Source organism: Nicotiana sylvestris, chromosome 9 (assembly GCF_000393655.2).
Source record: "Nicotiana sylvestris chromosome 9, ASM39365v2, whole genome shotgun sequence".
Lineage (NCBI taxonomy): Eukaryota > Viridiplantae > Streptophyta > Magnoliopsida > Solanales > Solanaceae > Nicotiana > Nicotiana sylvestris.
Genome location: NC_091065.1, coordinates 40,074,095 through 40,087,989, shown reverse-complemented (window position 1 = coordinate 40,087,989; position 13,895 = coordinate 40,074,095). Strand labels below are relative to the sequence as shown.

General features: G+C 36.1%; 1 long non-coding RNA gene across 1 annotated transcript; it reads right to left on the bottom strand.

Moving 5' to 3' along the window:
* Window positions 1-785: 785 nt before the first annotated feature.
* Window positions 786-8,972, bottom strand: LOC138877065 (uncharacterized). Its single transcript, XR_011402379.1, has 2 exons — window positions 8,464-8,972; window positions 786-1,068 (listed from the first exon to the last, which is right to left on the bottom strand). It is a non-coding gene; the product is annotated as an uncharacterized lncRNA (long non-coding RNA).
* Between the last annotated feature and the right edge of the window lie 4,923 nt (window positions 8,973-13,895).

Here is a 13,895-nt window from a genome sequence, read left to right as displayed (position 1 = left end):
AGGAGGTCTGTACGTAGGCCTCATAATCTGTAAAAGTCAAAGGGAGAACTATTAGTTCCGATATTCTCTTGTAATAAAATCAGGAAGGGTATTATCAGACCCTTTTTGTATATTATTTCGAAATCAAAGGGGGCTAAAAAGCTTGCCACCTTGGAAACATTTGTTTGGAAACATCATGTTTAAAATCTTTATTAAATTTCTTTTTCCTAAATAGTAAGAGAACAAATTTCATGTTTGGAAACATCCTGTTCAATAGTAAGAGAACAAATTTCATTTTCCTAAATTTAATTTGATTGACCTTTGAAGAAATATTATTAGAAATAATTTCGCTCAAAAATCTTTGGATTTGCTGAGTTATAAACTCAAAAGTGATTTCTTTTCCTTTATAAGTTCCAGTAAAACTTTTTGTATCCTAATGTGCAAAAGGAATCAATTTATGAAAAAATGGGACACCTAGTATTACGTCCTGAACAATATCCTTTACCGAAACAAAACTTTCTGGTATACAGACAACCTATTGGCAAATATTAGCCCTGGGCAATTTATATGAAATACCCATCTAAACACCACTAGCGTTTTTAAACTATGAGTGGTTTTATAAAAATATTTGCAGGCTATTACTCCTTTTATACAACTTAAATCTGATCCACTATCAAATAGAGCAGTAAACTCCTCTTTTAATGTCACGACCCTAATCCTGTACCCGGTTGTGATGGCGCCTCTCGTGAAGATAAGGCTAGCCGACTATTCTAAATTCGATGTTAAATAGTTAAACAGTAGGAAAGCAGTCTAAAACATGATTTAATAATACTAAGTGGCAGATAATATCATAAATATGCGGAAGGACAACCCAACACAGCCCGATACCGGGGTGTCACTAGTCATGAGCATCTATATATCATACTACAGATCCAGTAAGTCTATAAACTATTACAACTTTCTAATCAGAAATAGAAATGAAAAAAAGGGAGAAACACGGGACTGCGGACGTCAAGCAGCTACCTCGTGAACTCCGAATGTCCGCCGGGAGCTCTCAACTCGCACTGACAGGATCAGTAATGCCTGAATCTGCACACAGGGGTGCAGGGAGTAAAGTGAGTAATCCAACTCAGTGAGTAACAAATGTAAATAAAGACTAAAAGCAAGAAATCACGTAAGGCAGAAAGCATTCTATAATGAAGTAGTAAAACCATTTAAAAATCCGTGAATCAGTGAAAGATAGGTAAAATCCTTTAACTCAAATGTAGTTTCATGAAAATCCTTTTTCAATAATTAAGCAGTTAATTGACAGTCAATTATGAAAAGTAAACACATAAAGGCTCTCCCCTGGGGCATAGTATCAAGAAATCCGTCCCTCGGAGAACATCTTAGAACAGTACCAGCCCATCGGGCTCAATCTCACATCACAATGGGTACTCGCACTCACTGGGGGTGTACAGACTCCTGGAGGGGCCCCATACGACCCAAGAGCAATATCAAGCCACCTCGTGGCATCATCACTAGGCAATCGGCCTCATATCAATCAAGCCACCTCATGGCATACATATCTCAGGCCCTCGGCCTCATAATCAATATTGAATATTCCCTCACAACACAGGCCCTCCGCTTTACTCAGTCAAAAATCCTCACCACGCACTCAGGCAGTAGTAAAACATGTTTCTCAGCCCAAAATATCATTTAAAAGATCATTTAAGTGTTAAAACAAAGTAAACATGGCTGAGTAAGAAAACAATGAAATATAATATGACTGAGTTCAAGTATAAAGTCAAACTAGAGAGAAAATATCAGTAAAAATCCCCGAAGGGTTCAAATAGTTGGCATTCGGCCCAAATAATGATGATAACAAATAGATTTCAGTCAAATATGCGGTAAAATTATCAATCGGGACGGACAAAGTCACAATCCCGAATAGTGCACGACCCCACGCTCATCATCAAGTGTGCCTCACCTCAACATAGCACTACGATGTGCAATTCGGGGATTCAAGCCCTCAGAACATCATTTACAATCGTTACTCACTTCGAACAGGTCAAATTTCTAGCTCACGATGCCTTTTCCCCTTGAATCGGCCTCCACTCGCGTCGAATCTATCCAAAATCAGAATGAGGACGTCAAAATATACTAAGGAAACGAAGCCCAAGTGAAAATAATCAATTTATAACATAAATTCCAAAATTACCAAAACCTGACCCCTGGGCCCACGTCTCAGATTTCAATAATATTTACATCAATAGATTCCTTATCTCCCCACGAGTTCATACATATCAAAAGTTCTCAAATCCGACCCCAAATGGTCCTTCAAATCCCCAATTAAAGGTTTAAGTTTTCAAGCCTTAGTTTTCCCAATTGTCACCTTTAATTTCCAGAATTTCTAGCCCTAATCCGTGAAATAATAGCATAGGAACAAGTTTTTAAGTCCAAATCCTTACCTCAATGAAGTTCCCTTGAAATTCCTCTTTCAAATCGTCCAAAAAGCTCCAAAGCCGGGATAAAAAATGGTAAAAATAGCTAAAATTCGCGAATGCCACAATTTATAACTTCTGTCCAGACCTTTTCGCATCTGCAGTGTAATACTCGCTTCTGCGATACCGTATATGCGGTTCTTTTCTCCGTTTCTGCGAAAATCACTTATTCCCCTTAGTTTGCATCTGCGGTACCCTACCCGCACCTGCGACATCGCAGATGCGGTCCTCTTAGCCGCTTCTTCGGTTCCTGCTCCTAAAGCCATTTTCGCTTCTGCGATCAATTCCTCCGCTTATGCGGCACCGCACCTGCAGTCCCAAATCTGTAGGTGCGGAAATACTAGAAGCAGCAAATTCAGTAGCTGCAACAAAGTCCAAACTTCTCCGTTAACCATCCGAAATCACCTCGAGGCCCTCGGGACCTCAACCAAAAACACAAACATATCCTAATACCTTATTCAAACTTGTACCAATTTTCAAAATACCTCAAACAACATCAATTCAACCAAAACACATCGTTTTCAAGCCAAATTTTCTAAAATCTTTCAAATTCCGCTTTTGATCAAAAACCCAATCAAATCACGTCCGAATGACCTGAAATTTTGCACACACATCCCAAATGACACAACGAAACTACTGCAACTCTAGGAATTCCATTTCGACCCCTATATCAAAATCTCGTCTACCAACCGGAAATCGCCAAATTATCAACTTCGCCAATTCAAGTCTAAATCCACTATGAACCTCCAAAACTCATTCCGATCACGCTCCTAAGTCATAAATCACCTCCCGAAGCTAACCGAACTATCAGAACTCACATTCGAGCCCTTTAACACATAAGTCAACATCCGGTTGACTTTTCCAACTTAAACTCACTCTAAAAAGACTAAGTGTCTCAAACCTTACAAAATCTTTTCCAAACTCGATCCGACCAACCCGATACCACATAACACGGATAAACAAAGCATAAAGAAGCAAAAGTAGGGAAAACAGAGCGGTAACTCATGAGACGACTGGCCGGGTCATCACATCGAAATTGTATTCTATTAAAAGAGTAATTTTTATTAAAAACTTCTGGTGGTAAAATATTGAAGTTTTTGCAAAAATTCATCTTCAAAAAAAATCAATAGCTCCTAGTAAAGTACTAGCAGTATTTTCTTCTGAAGTACTTGCATAATTATTCGCTCCAGTAATATTAGTACTGAAATCTTTATCAATGGCAGTACTAGAATTTTCTAATTTGAAAATTCTTTCATCTAAGGCTATATTTGATGTCTTTAACTCCGAGATTTCTTTTTTGAGATAATTTATCTCAGTACACAAATCTTGGACAGTAGTCGGCCTATCAGGATGGGACTTATTTTTAATAAGTCTTCTGATTTCAAACATAGTGGAAGGCCCGAGGTCCCAAATTATTGATAAATTTCCTACAAGTTCAGAGTTAGGAATATAGGTGGAAGGTATTCCATCGCTAAAAGGGCCTTACACTATGCCTAAAATCAGAAGACTTATTAAAAATAAGTCTCATCCTGATAGGTCGGCTACTATCCAAGATTTGTGTACTGAGATAAATTATCTCAAAAAATAAATCTTGGAGTTAAAGGCTACAAATATAGCCTCGGATGAAAGAATTTTCAAATTATAAAATTCTAGACTGCCATTGATAAAGATTTCAGTACTAATATTACTGGAGCGAATAATTGTGCAAGTACTTTCAGAAGAAAATTCATGTTGTACTTTACTAGGAGCTATTGATTTTTCTGATGATGAATTTTTGCAAAAACTTCAATATTTTACCACCCAAAATTTTTTAATAAAAGTTGCTCTTTTAATAGATTACAATTTCAAAAAGGAGTTTACTGCTCTATTTGATAGTGGAGCAGATTTAAGTTGTATAAAAGGAGTAATACCCTCCAGATATTTTTATAAAACCACTCATCGTTTAAAAAACGCTAGTGGTGGTCAAATGGGTATTTTATATAAATTGCCCAGGGATTATATTTGCCAAGAGGATGTATGTGTACCAGAAAATTTTATTTCGGTAAAGGATATTGTTCATGACGTAATACTAGGTGTCACATTTTTTTTTAAATTGATTCCCTTTACACATTAGGATACAAGAAGTTTTACTGGAACTTATAAAGGAAAAGGAATCACTTTTGAGTTTATAACTCAGCCAATCCTAAGTTTTTTGAATGAAATTATTTCTAATAATATTTCTTCAAAGGTCAATCAAATTGAATTTTTAAAAAATAAAATGTGTTCTCTTACTATTGAACAGGATTTTATAAATCCCAAATTAGTAGAAAAAATTAATTTTCTCAAAAATCATTTTCTGCTTCTATTTGTGGTGACCATCCAAATCAATTTTGGAGCAGGAAAAAGTATATCATAAGTCTTCCTTATGAAGTAGGTTTTTCTGAGGATAATATCCTTACCAAGGCTCGTCCTTGTCAGATGAACTCCGATTATTTGGAATTATTCAAAAAGGAAATTGATTCCTTACAACAGAAGGGTTTAATTAGACCCTCAAAGTTCAAATGGTCTTGTACTACTTTTTATGTAAATAATCATGCTGAACAGGAATGAGGAGTTGCCAGATTAGTTATCAACTACAAGCCCCTCAATAAGGTCTTGAAATGGATTAGATATCCTATTCCTAAAAAGGACTTATTAGATAGATTACATGATGCCATTATATTTTCGAAATTTGACTTGAAATCAGGTTATTGGCAAATTCAGATATCTAAATCGGATAGGTATAAAACTGCTTTTAATGTTCCAGTGGGTCAATATGAATGGAATTTAATGCCCTTTGGTTTAAAGAATGCGCCATCCGAATTTCAAAAAATTATGAATAATATCTTCCTTCCTTATACGGATTTTATAATTGTATATATTGATGATATCTTGATATTTTCAAAAAATGTTGAGTCTCATTTTAAACATTTAGATTTGTTTTAAAAAATTATTATTCAAAATGGTTTAGTTATATCCAAACCAAAAATGATGATTTTTCAAAATAACATTAGATATCTCGGTCATAATATCGACAAGGGTAGAACTATTCCCATTAATAGAAGTATTGAATTTGCTTCTAAGTTCCCTGATATTATCACTGATAAGACTCAACTTCAACGATTCCTAGGAAGCTTAAATTATATTTCTCCCTTTATAAAGGATTTAGCCAAAGGTACTGCTCTTCTTTATGATAGATTGAAGTAGAATGTGAAAGCTTAGACTGATAGTCATACAAAATCAGTCAAAAGAATTAAACAAAAGGTTAATAACCTTCCCTGTTTAACTCTAGCTAATCCTATTTGGGCAAAGGTTGTTGAAACTGATGCTTCTGATATTGGTTATGGTGGGATATTAAAACAATATTCTCCAATGGATAAACAAGAATATCTTGTTCAGTTTTACTCAGGAAAGTTAAATGATTCCCAGAAAAATTATGCAACTGTAGCTAGGAAAATTCTTGCTATAGTGAAATGTGTTATGAAACCTTCAAAGAGGTAGTGAAGGAGAGTTGGAATGCTGATTTTAGTGCTAACCCTTTCTGCATTTTTAACTACAAGTTAAAGAAGCTTAAGCAAGCACTATCTACCTGGAGCAGAGCTACATATGGGGATATATTCCAAAAGATTGCAAGCCTTGAGGAGGTGGTATTGGTTCATGAAAGACAATTTGAAGTCAATCCTACACAGATGAACAGACAAAGATTACGACAGGTCCAAGCTAAAATGATTAAATATCTTGCATTAGAAGAAGAATTCTGGAGGCAAAAAGCTGGCATGTTATGGTTCAAAGATGGCGATAGAAACACTAATTTCTTACATGCTCAGGTTAATGGGAGAAGGAAGAGACTAAAATTATCAAGGATCCAGAATAGCCTTGGTAACTGGATTGAAGAATATCACTTAATAGCAGAAGAAGCAGTAAAGTTCTACAAGGATCAATTTACTGAGAGTGTAGTGCCTAATGATTTTGATATTCTAAATCATGTACCTTCAATGGTAGATAGCGATCAACATGAGAGATTGATGGTTTTGCCTTCCAATGAAGAAGTGAAGAGCGCAGTTATGGGGTTGAATGGGGACTCAGCAGGCGGACCAGATGGTTTCACTGGAGCCTTTTTCCAAACATGCTGGGAAATCATTGAAGAAGATGTAGTCGGCATGGTCAGGGCTTTCTTTTGCGGTCAGCAATTGCCAAAGAGTGTGACACATACAAACCTGGTTTTATTACCAAAGAAAAAGAAGTGATGACCTTTGCAAACATGAGACCAATCAGTCTCAGCAGCTTTGTTAACAAGATTTTCTCGAGGGTTATTCATGAAAGGTTGGTTGAATTTTTACCAAACTTAATCTCACAGGAACAGGTAGGTTTTGTGAAGGGAAGAAGTATAGTTGAGAATGTACTATTAACTCAAGAAATCATTACGGATATCAGGTTGAGAACAAAAGCAGGCCCAAATGTTTTGATTAAGCTCGACATGACAAAAGCTTACGATAGGCTATTATGGCTTTTCCTTACCAAAATGCTAAGGAAGATGATTTTCTCCGCTTCTCCGCTTCTGTTGATCATCTCGGATTATTGACTTGCATTCTTGCCACGAGCTTCTGCTACTTCTGACTTGAATTGAATTCTGAAAAAACTTCCTTTGTTCTCCAGGTGGCGCCTGATTGCTAAAACTTGAACTGACTTCCGTTGAAACTTGAACTGCTTTCCCTTGAAACTCGAATTGTTTTCCACTTGGGATAATTTATGGTGTCCCAAGTCACCAGTTCAAATCCCGAATCGAGGAAAGATTGACTCTGTATTACAGTCCGCGAATCAGAAATCCGGGTAAGGAATTCTGTTAATTCGGGAGAAGGTGTTAGGCATTCCCGAATTCTGTGGTTCTAGCACGGTCGCTCAACTGTTATAAATGGCCCATTATCTGACTTTAATACATGTTTAAACCTATGTGCATTTTAACTTATTAACCGCTTTTAATTACTTTTAGGAAGATTCAACGTTATCTAAAACATGTCTTTGAACCACGCCACATGAAATGCACCCGCGGTCCGCGACACATTTTATTTAACGTTGTTGAAATTTGGATTTGGGTCACATGAAATGCACACCCGAGTTTAGGAAGGTAATATAATTAAAATAATGTGCCTAAAGCAACAACGCGTTTTTAAATTTGCGAGGGCCATGGAAAATTTGCTAAATGGCGCGCCTCAATTTCTAAGGATTAAAAGTTATTAAATAAGGGCCATGTGAAGTATGGAAAGTTGTTTGTGGAAGAGGCGTAAGATTCAACTATTAGGATTATTAACAAGTCATCTATAACTTCATGTCAGATCTATTGCTAATCACATGGACTTTATTCAATTACTCATTAAAGAAGAACTGAACTAGTAGACTATACCATGTCATTATTTTGAAACATAATTAAAAAAAAAAAAAAAAAACTTGTACATGTGCATTTGATAACAAGCGGATTTATATATGTCAAATATTCACTTATTTCTCCAAACAACACCTTCAATTTTTCATAATCCTCAACAATCTTCATAGCAGAACTCAAGCTCTTACAATAAGCTTGTTATCAAATGCCTATTTGAAGTGAAACAACGTTCTTTCATAGTGAAAATTAACAATTAATGGTAGTTGAAATTATACTGTTTCATAAAATGATAATATCCCAATTCCAAGCATAAAATCCAAGTGCTAATGGATAAGTAATAAAGGTAAAGGACGGGTACATTATACATATATATATATATATATATATATATATATATATATATATGCTGCTTTCCAATTCCATTTCTAATTTGGTAACTCTTGAAATCTCCTAATTCACGAGCTCTTTTTTATTTTCATTTAATATTTCAAACAAATACCACACAAAACTATATAAATATTGGGGAAAAGACAATAGAAATGAGGTTGCAAAAGATAACAAAGAAAAGAGAAGGAAGAGAAAATTGAAGCCACACGTACATACCTGTACTAAGCCATTTACAGAACTAATAGCAGATCCATCATTTATATACTACAAAGCTGTGTATCGATCTCTTAGGGAAAAAAACAAGGAGCAATATAGTGATGAAAGAGGAAGAAATCCAGTCGCAGTCCAAGCAAGTAGTCAGCGATAAAATAGCCCTCCGAAAACTCGATTCAACTTTGAAAACCCGGCTACTGTAGAGCCAAATTAACCAACCTCAACAGCTCTTCGAAGTCATTTTTTTTAACAAAATTTTGTGCTCCTCGGCTTTCTTTTTTTTAGATATCAAGTTGACACTTTTCGCTTTTGAGATTCATTTGCCGGAGTCAACTTCACATCCTTTCTATGGATCCCTCTATGCGTGAGTCTAAATGGACAAATATATAGTTCAATATGTGTGTACAGATGTAAGGAAAGGTGAAATTTGTGTGTATTTTTGGTTTCTCTGCTGAGAGCGAAATGTGGAAATGATGTCAATTGGCGCTAAGGTTGGGGAGGTCTAATGATCTGATGGATATTGCCTAGGTTATTAGGTTTTAATAAGGGGATCTGGGTCGGTAAGCGGGTCGGGTTTTGGCTTGCGGGTCAGACAGGTCTTATTGGGCTTTGAGTGGTTTGGGCCAGATTTTGGGTATAAGAACAGCCCCAATTTGAATTAAAACCCATCCTTCAAATTCTCTTCATATTTTCCTTTTTTCTTTGTTTTTCTTTTTCTTTTCTTTAATTAAAAATCCTAATTAAAACCCTAGATTATCTAAAAATATGAAATTTAACTAATTAACTAATTATAAAAATTATAAAAGCTACTTAATCCTAAATTAAAAGAGAAAAAATCAATAAAAGGGAAAAGTGTAAAAATGAAGCAATTTTTGTGATTTTCAATTTTTTTTAAAACAAGTAACTACCAATTAATCCTAAAAATATAAAAATAAGGTCTAAATGCCATACGTGATATTTTGGTATTTTTCATGATTAAAAATGATTACAAACATTAATGAAACTATTTTTTTTAATTTTTATTTTCTTGTAATAAAATAAAAGTAAAAGAGTAAAACTGAGTTGAAATAGCTATATTAGGCCTAAATTAAATATTTACATACTAAAATATGTAAAATCTTGGGGAGGGTCAAAAATCACATGTCTACAGCTAGCTACTAACCTCTAGGTAAACTTTAAATCACGGTGCTTATCACAACCCTTCAACAACCACTCTGACTAAACGGGTTTAACCGAGCACCACCGGTTAGGTTGGCCTAACCAAGGTTTATTGTCGAAATTGGTAATTGGCTGGTCTAAACAGTTCTTAACCTATGACCTCATCGGGGTGATACAATAGACTCTTAGCTACAAAATATGCTTCGTAAATAGCCTATGAATACTATGTCTAACACTTACCTGATTAGCCTATAATTTAGGCTAAACAGTATTGCAAAATAAATAAGTAAATAGAGAAGAGTAGAATAGGATACCCGAGACCATTGGATTTCAGGCCAAATGACCTTTTTGATTTTTATTTCTTATTCAAAAGACTACAGAGGGGTTCTTTACAAGAGTGGATAAAAGATAGAGTGAAGGGCGACCGTTGGCTAATGCCTGCTTATTTAAGTAATGAAAAGATCCTTATATAATGGATAAGTTACAATCAATCAAACCTGAAACAGTTCTGTGGCCGACAAAAATGATTTACACATGGCCAACAAGATATAAAGTAAAAGAACTTATAATTGCCAACGGACATACTACTTTATAAAACTAGATTCCTTGTGATGATAGAGGGGTCCGCTTCTTTATTAAAGTTGTTTGTTTCTATTACCCCGATAATTGGTTTGTGGGGCCTTCAATAATTCAAGCCTTGTTCTTTCCCTTGTGGTCTTTTTTCCCCGAATATTCTTCGGCACTTTCCTTTAATTTTGCAAGGAAGTCCTAAATTTCATCAATATTCACTTATGTGCTAGAGTTGCTTTGTGCTTCACCTGCTGCACAAACTTCTTCATCTGAAGTATTTCCAATAGAGGTCATTGATATATCATCTCCAATTTCTGTTTCAAAATTCTTGGCTAATTCTTTCTTTATTTTCTCAAAATATGAAGCGAGGATTTTCTTTTTGGATATAGTTCCCTTTTTCATTTGGAGCTTCTTGGTAACCTGCTGGAAGGGGCTTAATTATCCTTCATCAATATTTGTTACCTCTTGGTCTTTATACTCTTCAATCTTGGCCTTGATTTCATTTATTAAATCTTCCCCATAAATCTTTTCGTGATGATCTAGCTGGACTAGCTTAGTCCAAAACTTGTAATAAACAATTCTCTGAAGGCAAGGAATTCCTTCTTCGGTATAACCAGTTTGAACATCCCATTTCATTATCCATAGAATTGAGAATTCTATAAAGAAGTACATGGCTACTATGCCATTATTGAAGATATTATCTTTCTGTGGTGAATTGATTTTGGGAGATATATTTACCCATTGAGTATATAAACTTTTGAACATAGGGGAAAGTATTTCTAGTGATGGACCATATAATTTCCACCATTTAAAGAACCAATTTGGAACTTATTGATTGTTCACGTTAGAACAGAGCTTGATAAACCACAAGTGTTTCCTATTAGGATTCTCGTAAAGAAAAGTTTTATTAAAACTTTCTACATAATATCAATAATTAAATTTAACTGAGACTTTCTGGTCAGGATGAGTGTATTCTCAATCCTTAAGAGTACTGAATTCCCATTCATCTGAAGGTATTATTTTTCTAGTATTTGCAGGAAAGAAATGCTGAATTTCAGCTGATACTGTGGTTGAGAGTATTATCTCGTAATGCATCCTGTATTTATAAGTAGGAGTAGCGTATGACTCTATATCAAAGTACCTGGCCATTAATTGCCATGGGTTATCCTTCCATTTTAGGTCGGTGTCACGACCCAATTCCCGAACCTGGTCGTGATGGCGCCTCTCATGAAAACAAGGCCAGCCATTCAACCCAATTCATCCTTTTAAGACAATTAATTAACACAATTATAATATAAACATGATTTAATAATATCCAATAGCGGAAAGTATAGATAAAATACGGTAATCCAACCCAACTCAGCCCTAACCGTGGTATCACAAGTCATGAGCATCTATAAGAATGAAATTTCCACATTACGGTCTAGAAATACACTGAACAAGAATAATGAATAACATAGAGAGACAGTGGTGCTGCGAACGCTGGCAGTCACCTCGCTAAAACCTCTACAACGCTGCCTTCACGCAGCCAATACCAGCTACCGGGTGAATAAATACCTGCAACTGCACGCGAGGTGCAGAGAGTAAAGTGAGTACTCTAACTAAGTGAGTAATAAACATAAATAATGACTTAAGGTAAGAAAACACGTTAAGGCACACAACATTCTATACAAAAGCAGTGAAATCATTTAAAATAACAATTCAGTGAAATATCATGTGAAATTTCTTTTAAACCAGTAAAACAAGTAATTTAGCAGTAAAATGACAAGTAGAAATCTACCCTTCGGGCTCAATATCAACACAACAAGTAGAAATCCGCCCCTCGGGCTCAATATTAAAATAACAAGTAGAAATCTGCCCCTCGGGCTCAGTATTAAAATAACAAGTAGAAATCTGCCCCTCGGACTAATTATTAAAATAACAAGTAGAAATCTGCCCCTCGGGCTCAGTATTAAAATAACAAGTAGAAATCTGCCCCTCGGGCTCAGTATTAAAATAACAAGTAGAAATCTGCCCCTCGGGCTCAGTATTAAAATAACAAGTAGAAATCTACCCCTCGGGCTCAGTATCAAAATAATAATTAGAAATCTGCCCCTCGGGCTCAGTATCAAAATAATAAGTAAAAATCTGCCCCTCTAGCTCAGTATCTCAGAACAGTATCAGCCCCTCAGGCTCAGAACAGTATGAAGCAACCAGTCAATGAAATAAGAGCACATAATTGTTATGGCAGATAATGCAGATAAGGAATAAATGCATGAGTGCAATGCAATGCACATGATGGTACACTCTATGCATGAGTGCAATGCAATGCATATGATGGTACTCTCTAGTACCCACTGCGGCGTACAGCCCGAGCCATCCATTTTATTTATCGTCGATGGCGCTCACTGGGGGTGTGTACAGACTCTGGAGGGGCTCTTACAGCCCAAGCGCAATATCAAGCCATCTCGTGGCATCAATCAAATCCTGGTCAGTCATTGTTACCTTACCCATTTACATCATATAGTGCCATTGTTACCATTGTTTCAAGTTCCTGCTGCGGCGCGCAGCCCGAGCCACCCATAATGTTTCAAGTCACATCACACAGTGCCATTGTTACCACTATTTTAAGTCACTGCTGTGGCGCGCAGCCCGAGCCACCCATAATCAGTCCAGAAAACATCATAAGCCCCATGGGCATTTCTAAAAACAGTAGTTCTCAGCCCGAAATAACATTTAAAATAACATTTGAGTTTTCAAAACTTAGAAATATGGTTGAGTTTGCAAAACAATATTTAAAACCTTGGACTGAAACCAAATGATATGCAAATCATGCTAAAGCAGTAATATCAATCCCCGAAGGATTCTACAAGTCAGCACAAGGTCCCAAACATGGCATCCAGCCCAGTAAATATCAATAAAGTATGTATATCAATCACCAGTATAATATAAATATCACGCGGGATGGACCAAGTCACGATCCCCAATAGTAACCGACCCCGCACTCGTCATGGAGGGCGTGTCATGCCTCAATATAGCGTTACGATATGAAAGTCCGGGGTTTCAAACCCTCAGAACAACATTTACATCTAATACTCACCTCTAGCTGGCCAAATACTATTCCGCGATGCCCTTTCCTTCGTATCGACCTCCTCGCACGTCGAATCTGGCCAAAACCACAACGAATACATCACAATAGGCTAAGGGAATATAACCCAATCGAAAAGACTCGAAAAATATCAAAAATCACAAGATTTGCAAAACCCGAGCCCCGGGCCCATTCTTGAAATCCAGAAATTTTTACATCAAAATGTTCCTTATCTCGCCACGAGTCTATATATACCAAATTCACAAGAATCGGAGTCCATTTGACCCCTCAAATCCCAAATTTAAAATTTCAATCTCAAGCCCTAATTTCTTATAATTTGGCTATGTTTTCATGGATTTCTAGGATGATTCTTCAATAAAATCATGTATTTAACTCATAAAACTTACCTCCAATCGATCTTAGTTGAAACTCCCTTCAATCCCCGTCCAAAAGCTCTCAAAATGACTAAAAATGGTGGAGAAATGGGGTGTTTTTCGTGAATAAAATGTAAACATTCTGCCCAGAATTTTTCGGAATTACTGTTCACCCTGTGTTACTGTTCACCCGTGTGTACTGTTCATGGGGGTACTGTTCACGGCACTATTCACGGATACAGTTACGGGGTACTGTTCATGGGTAC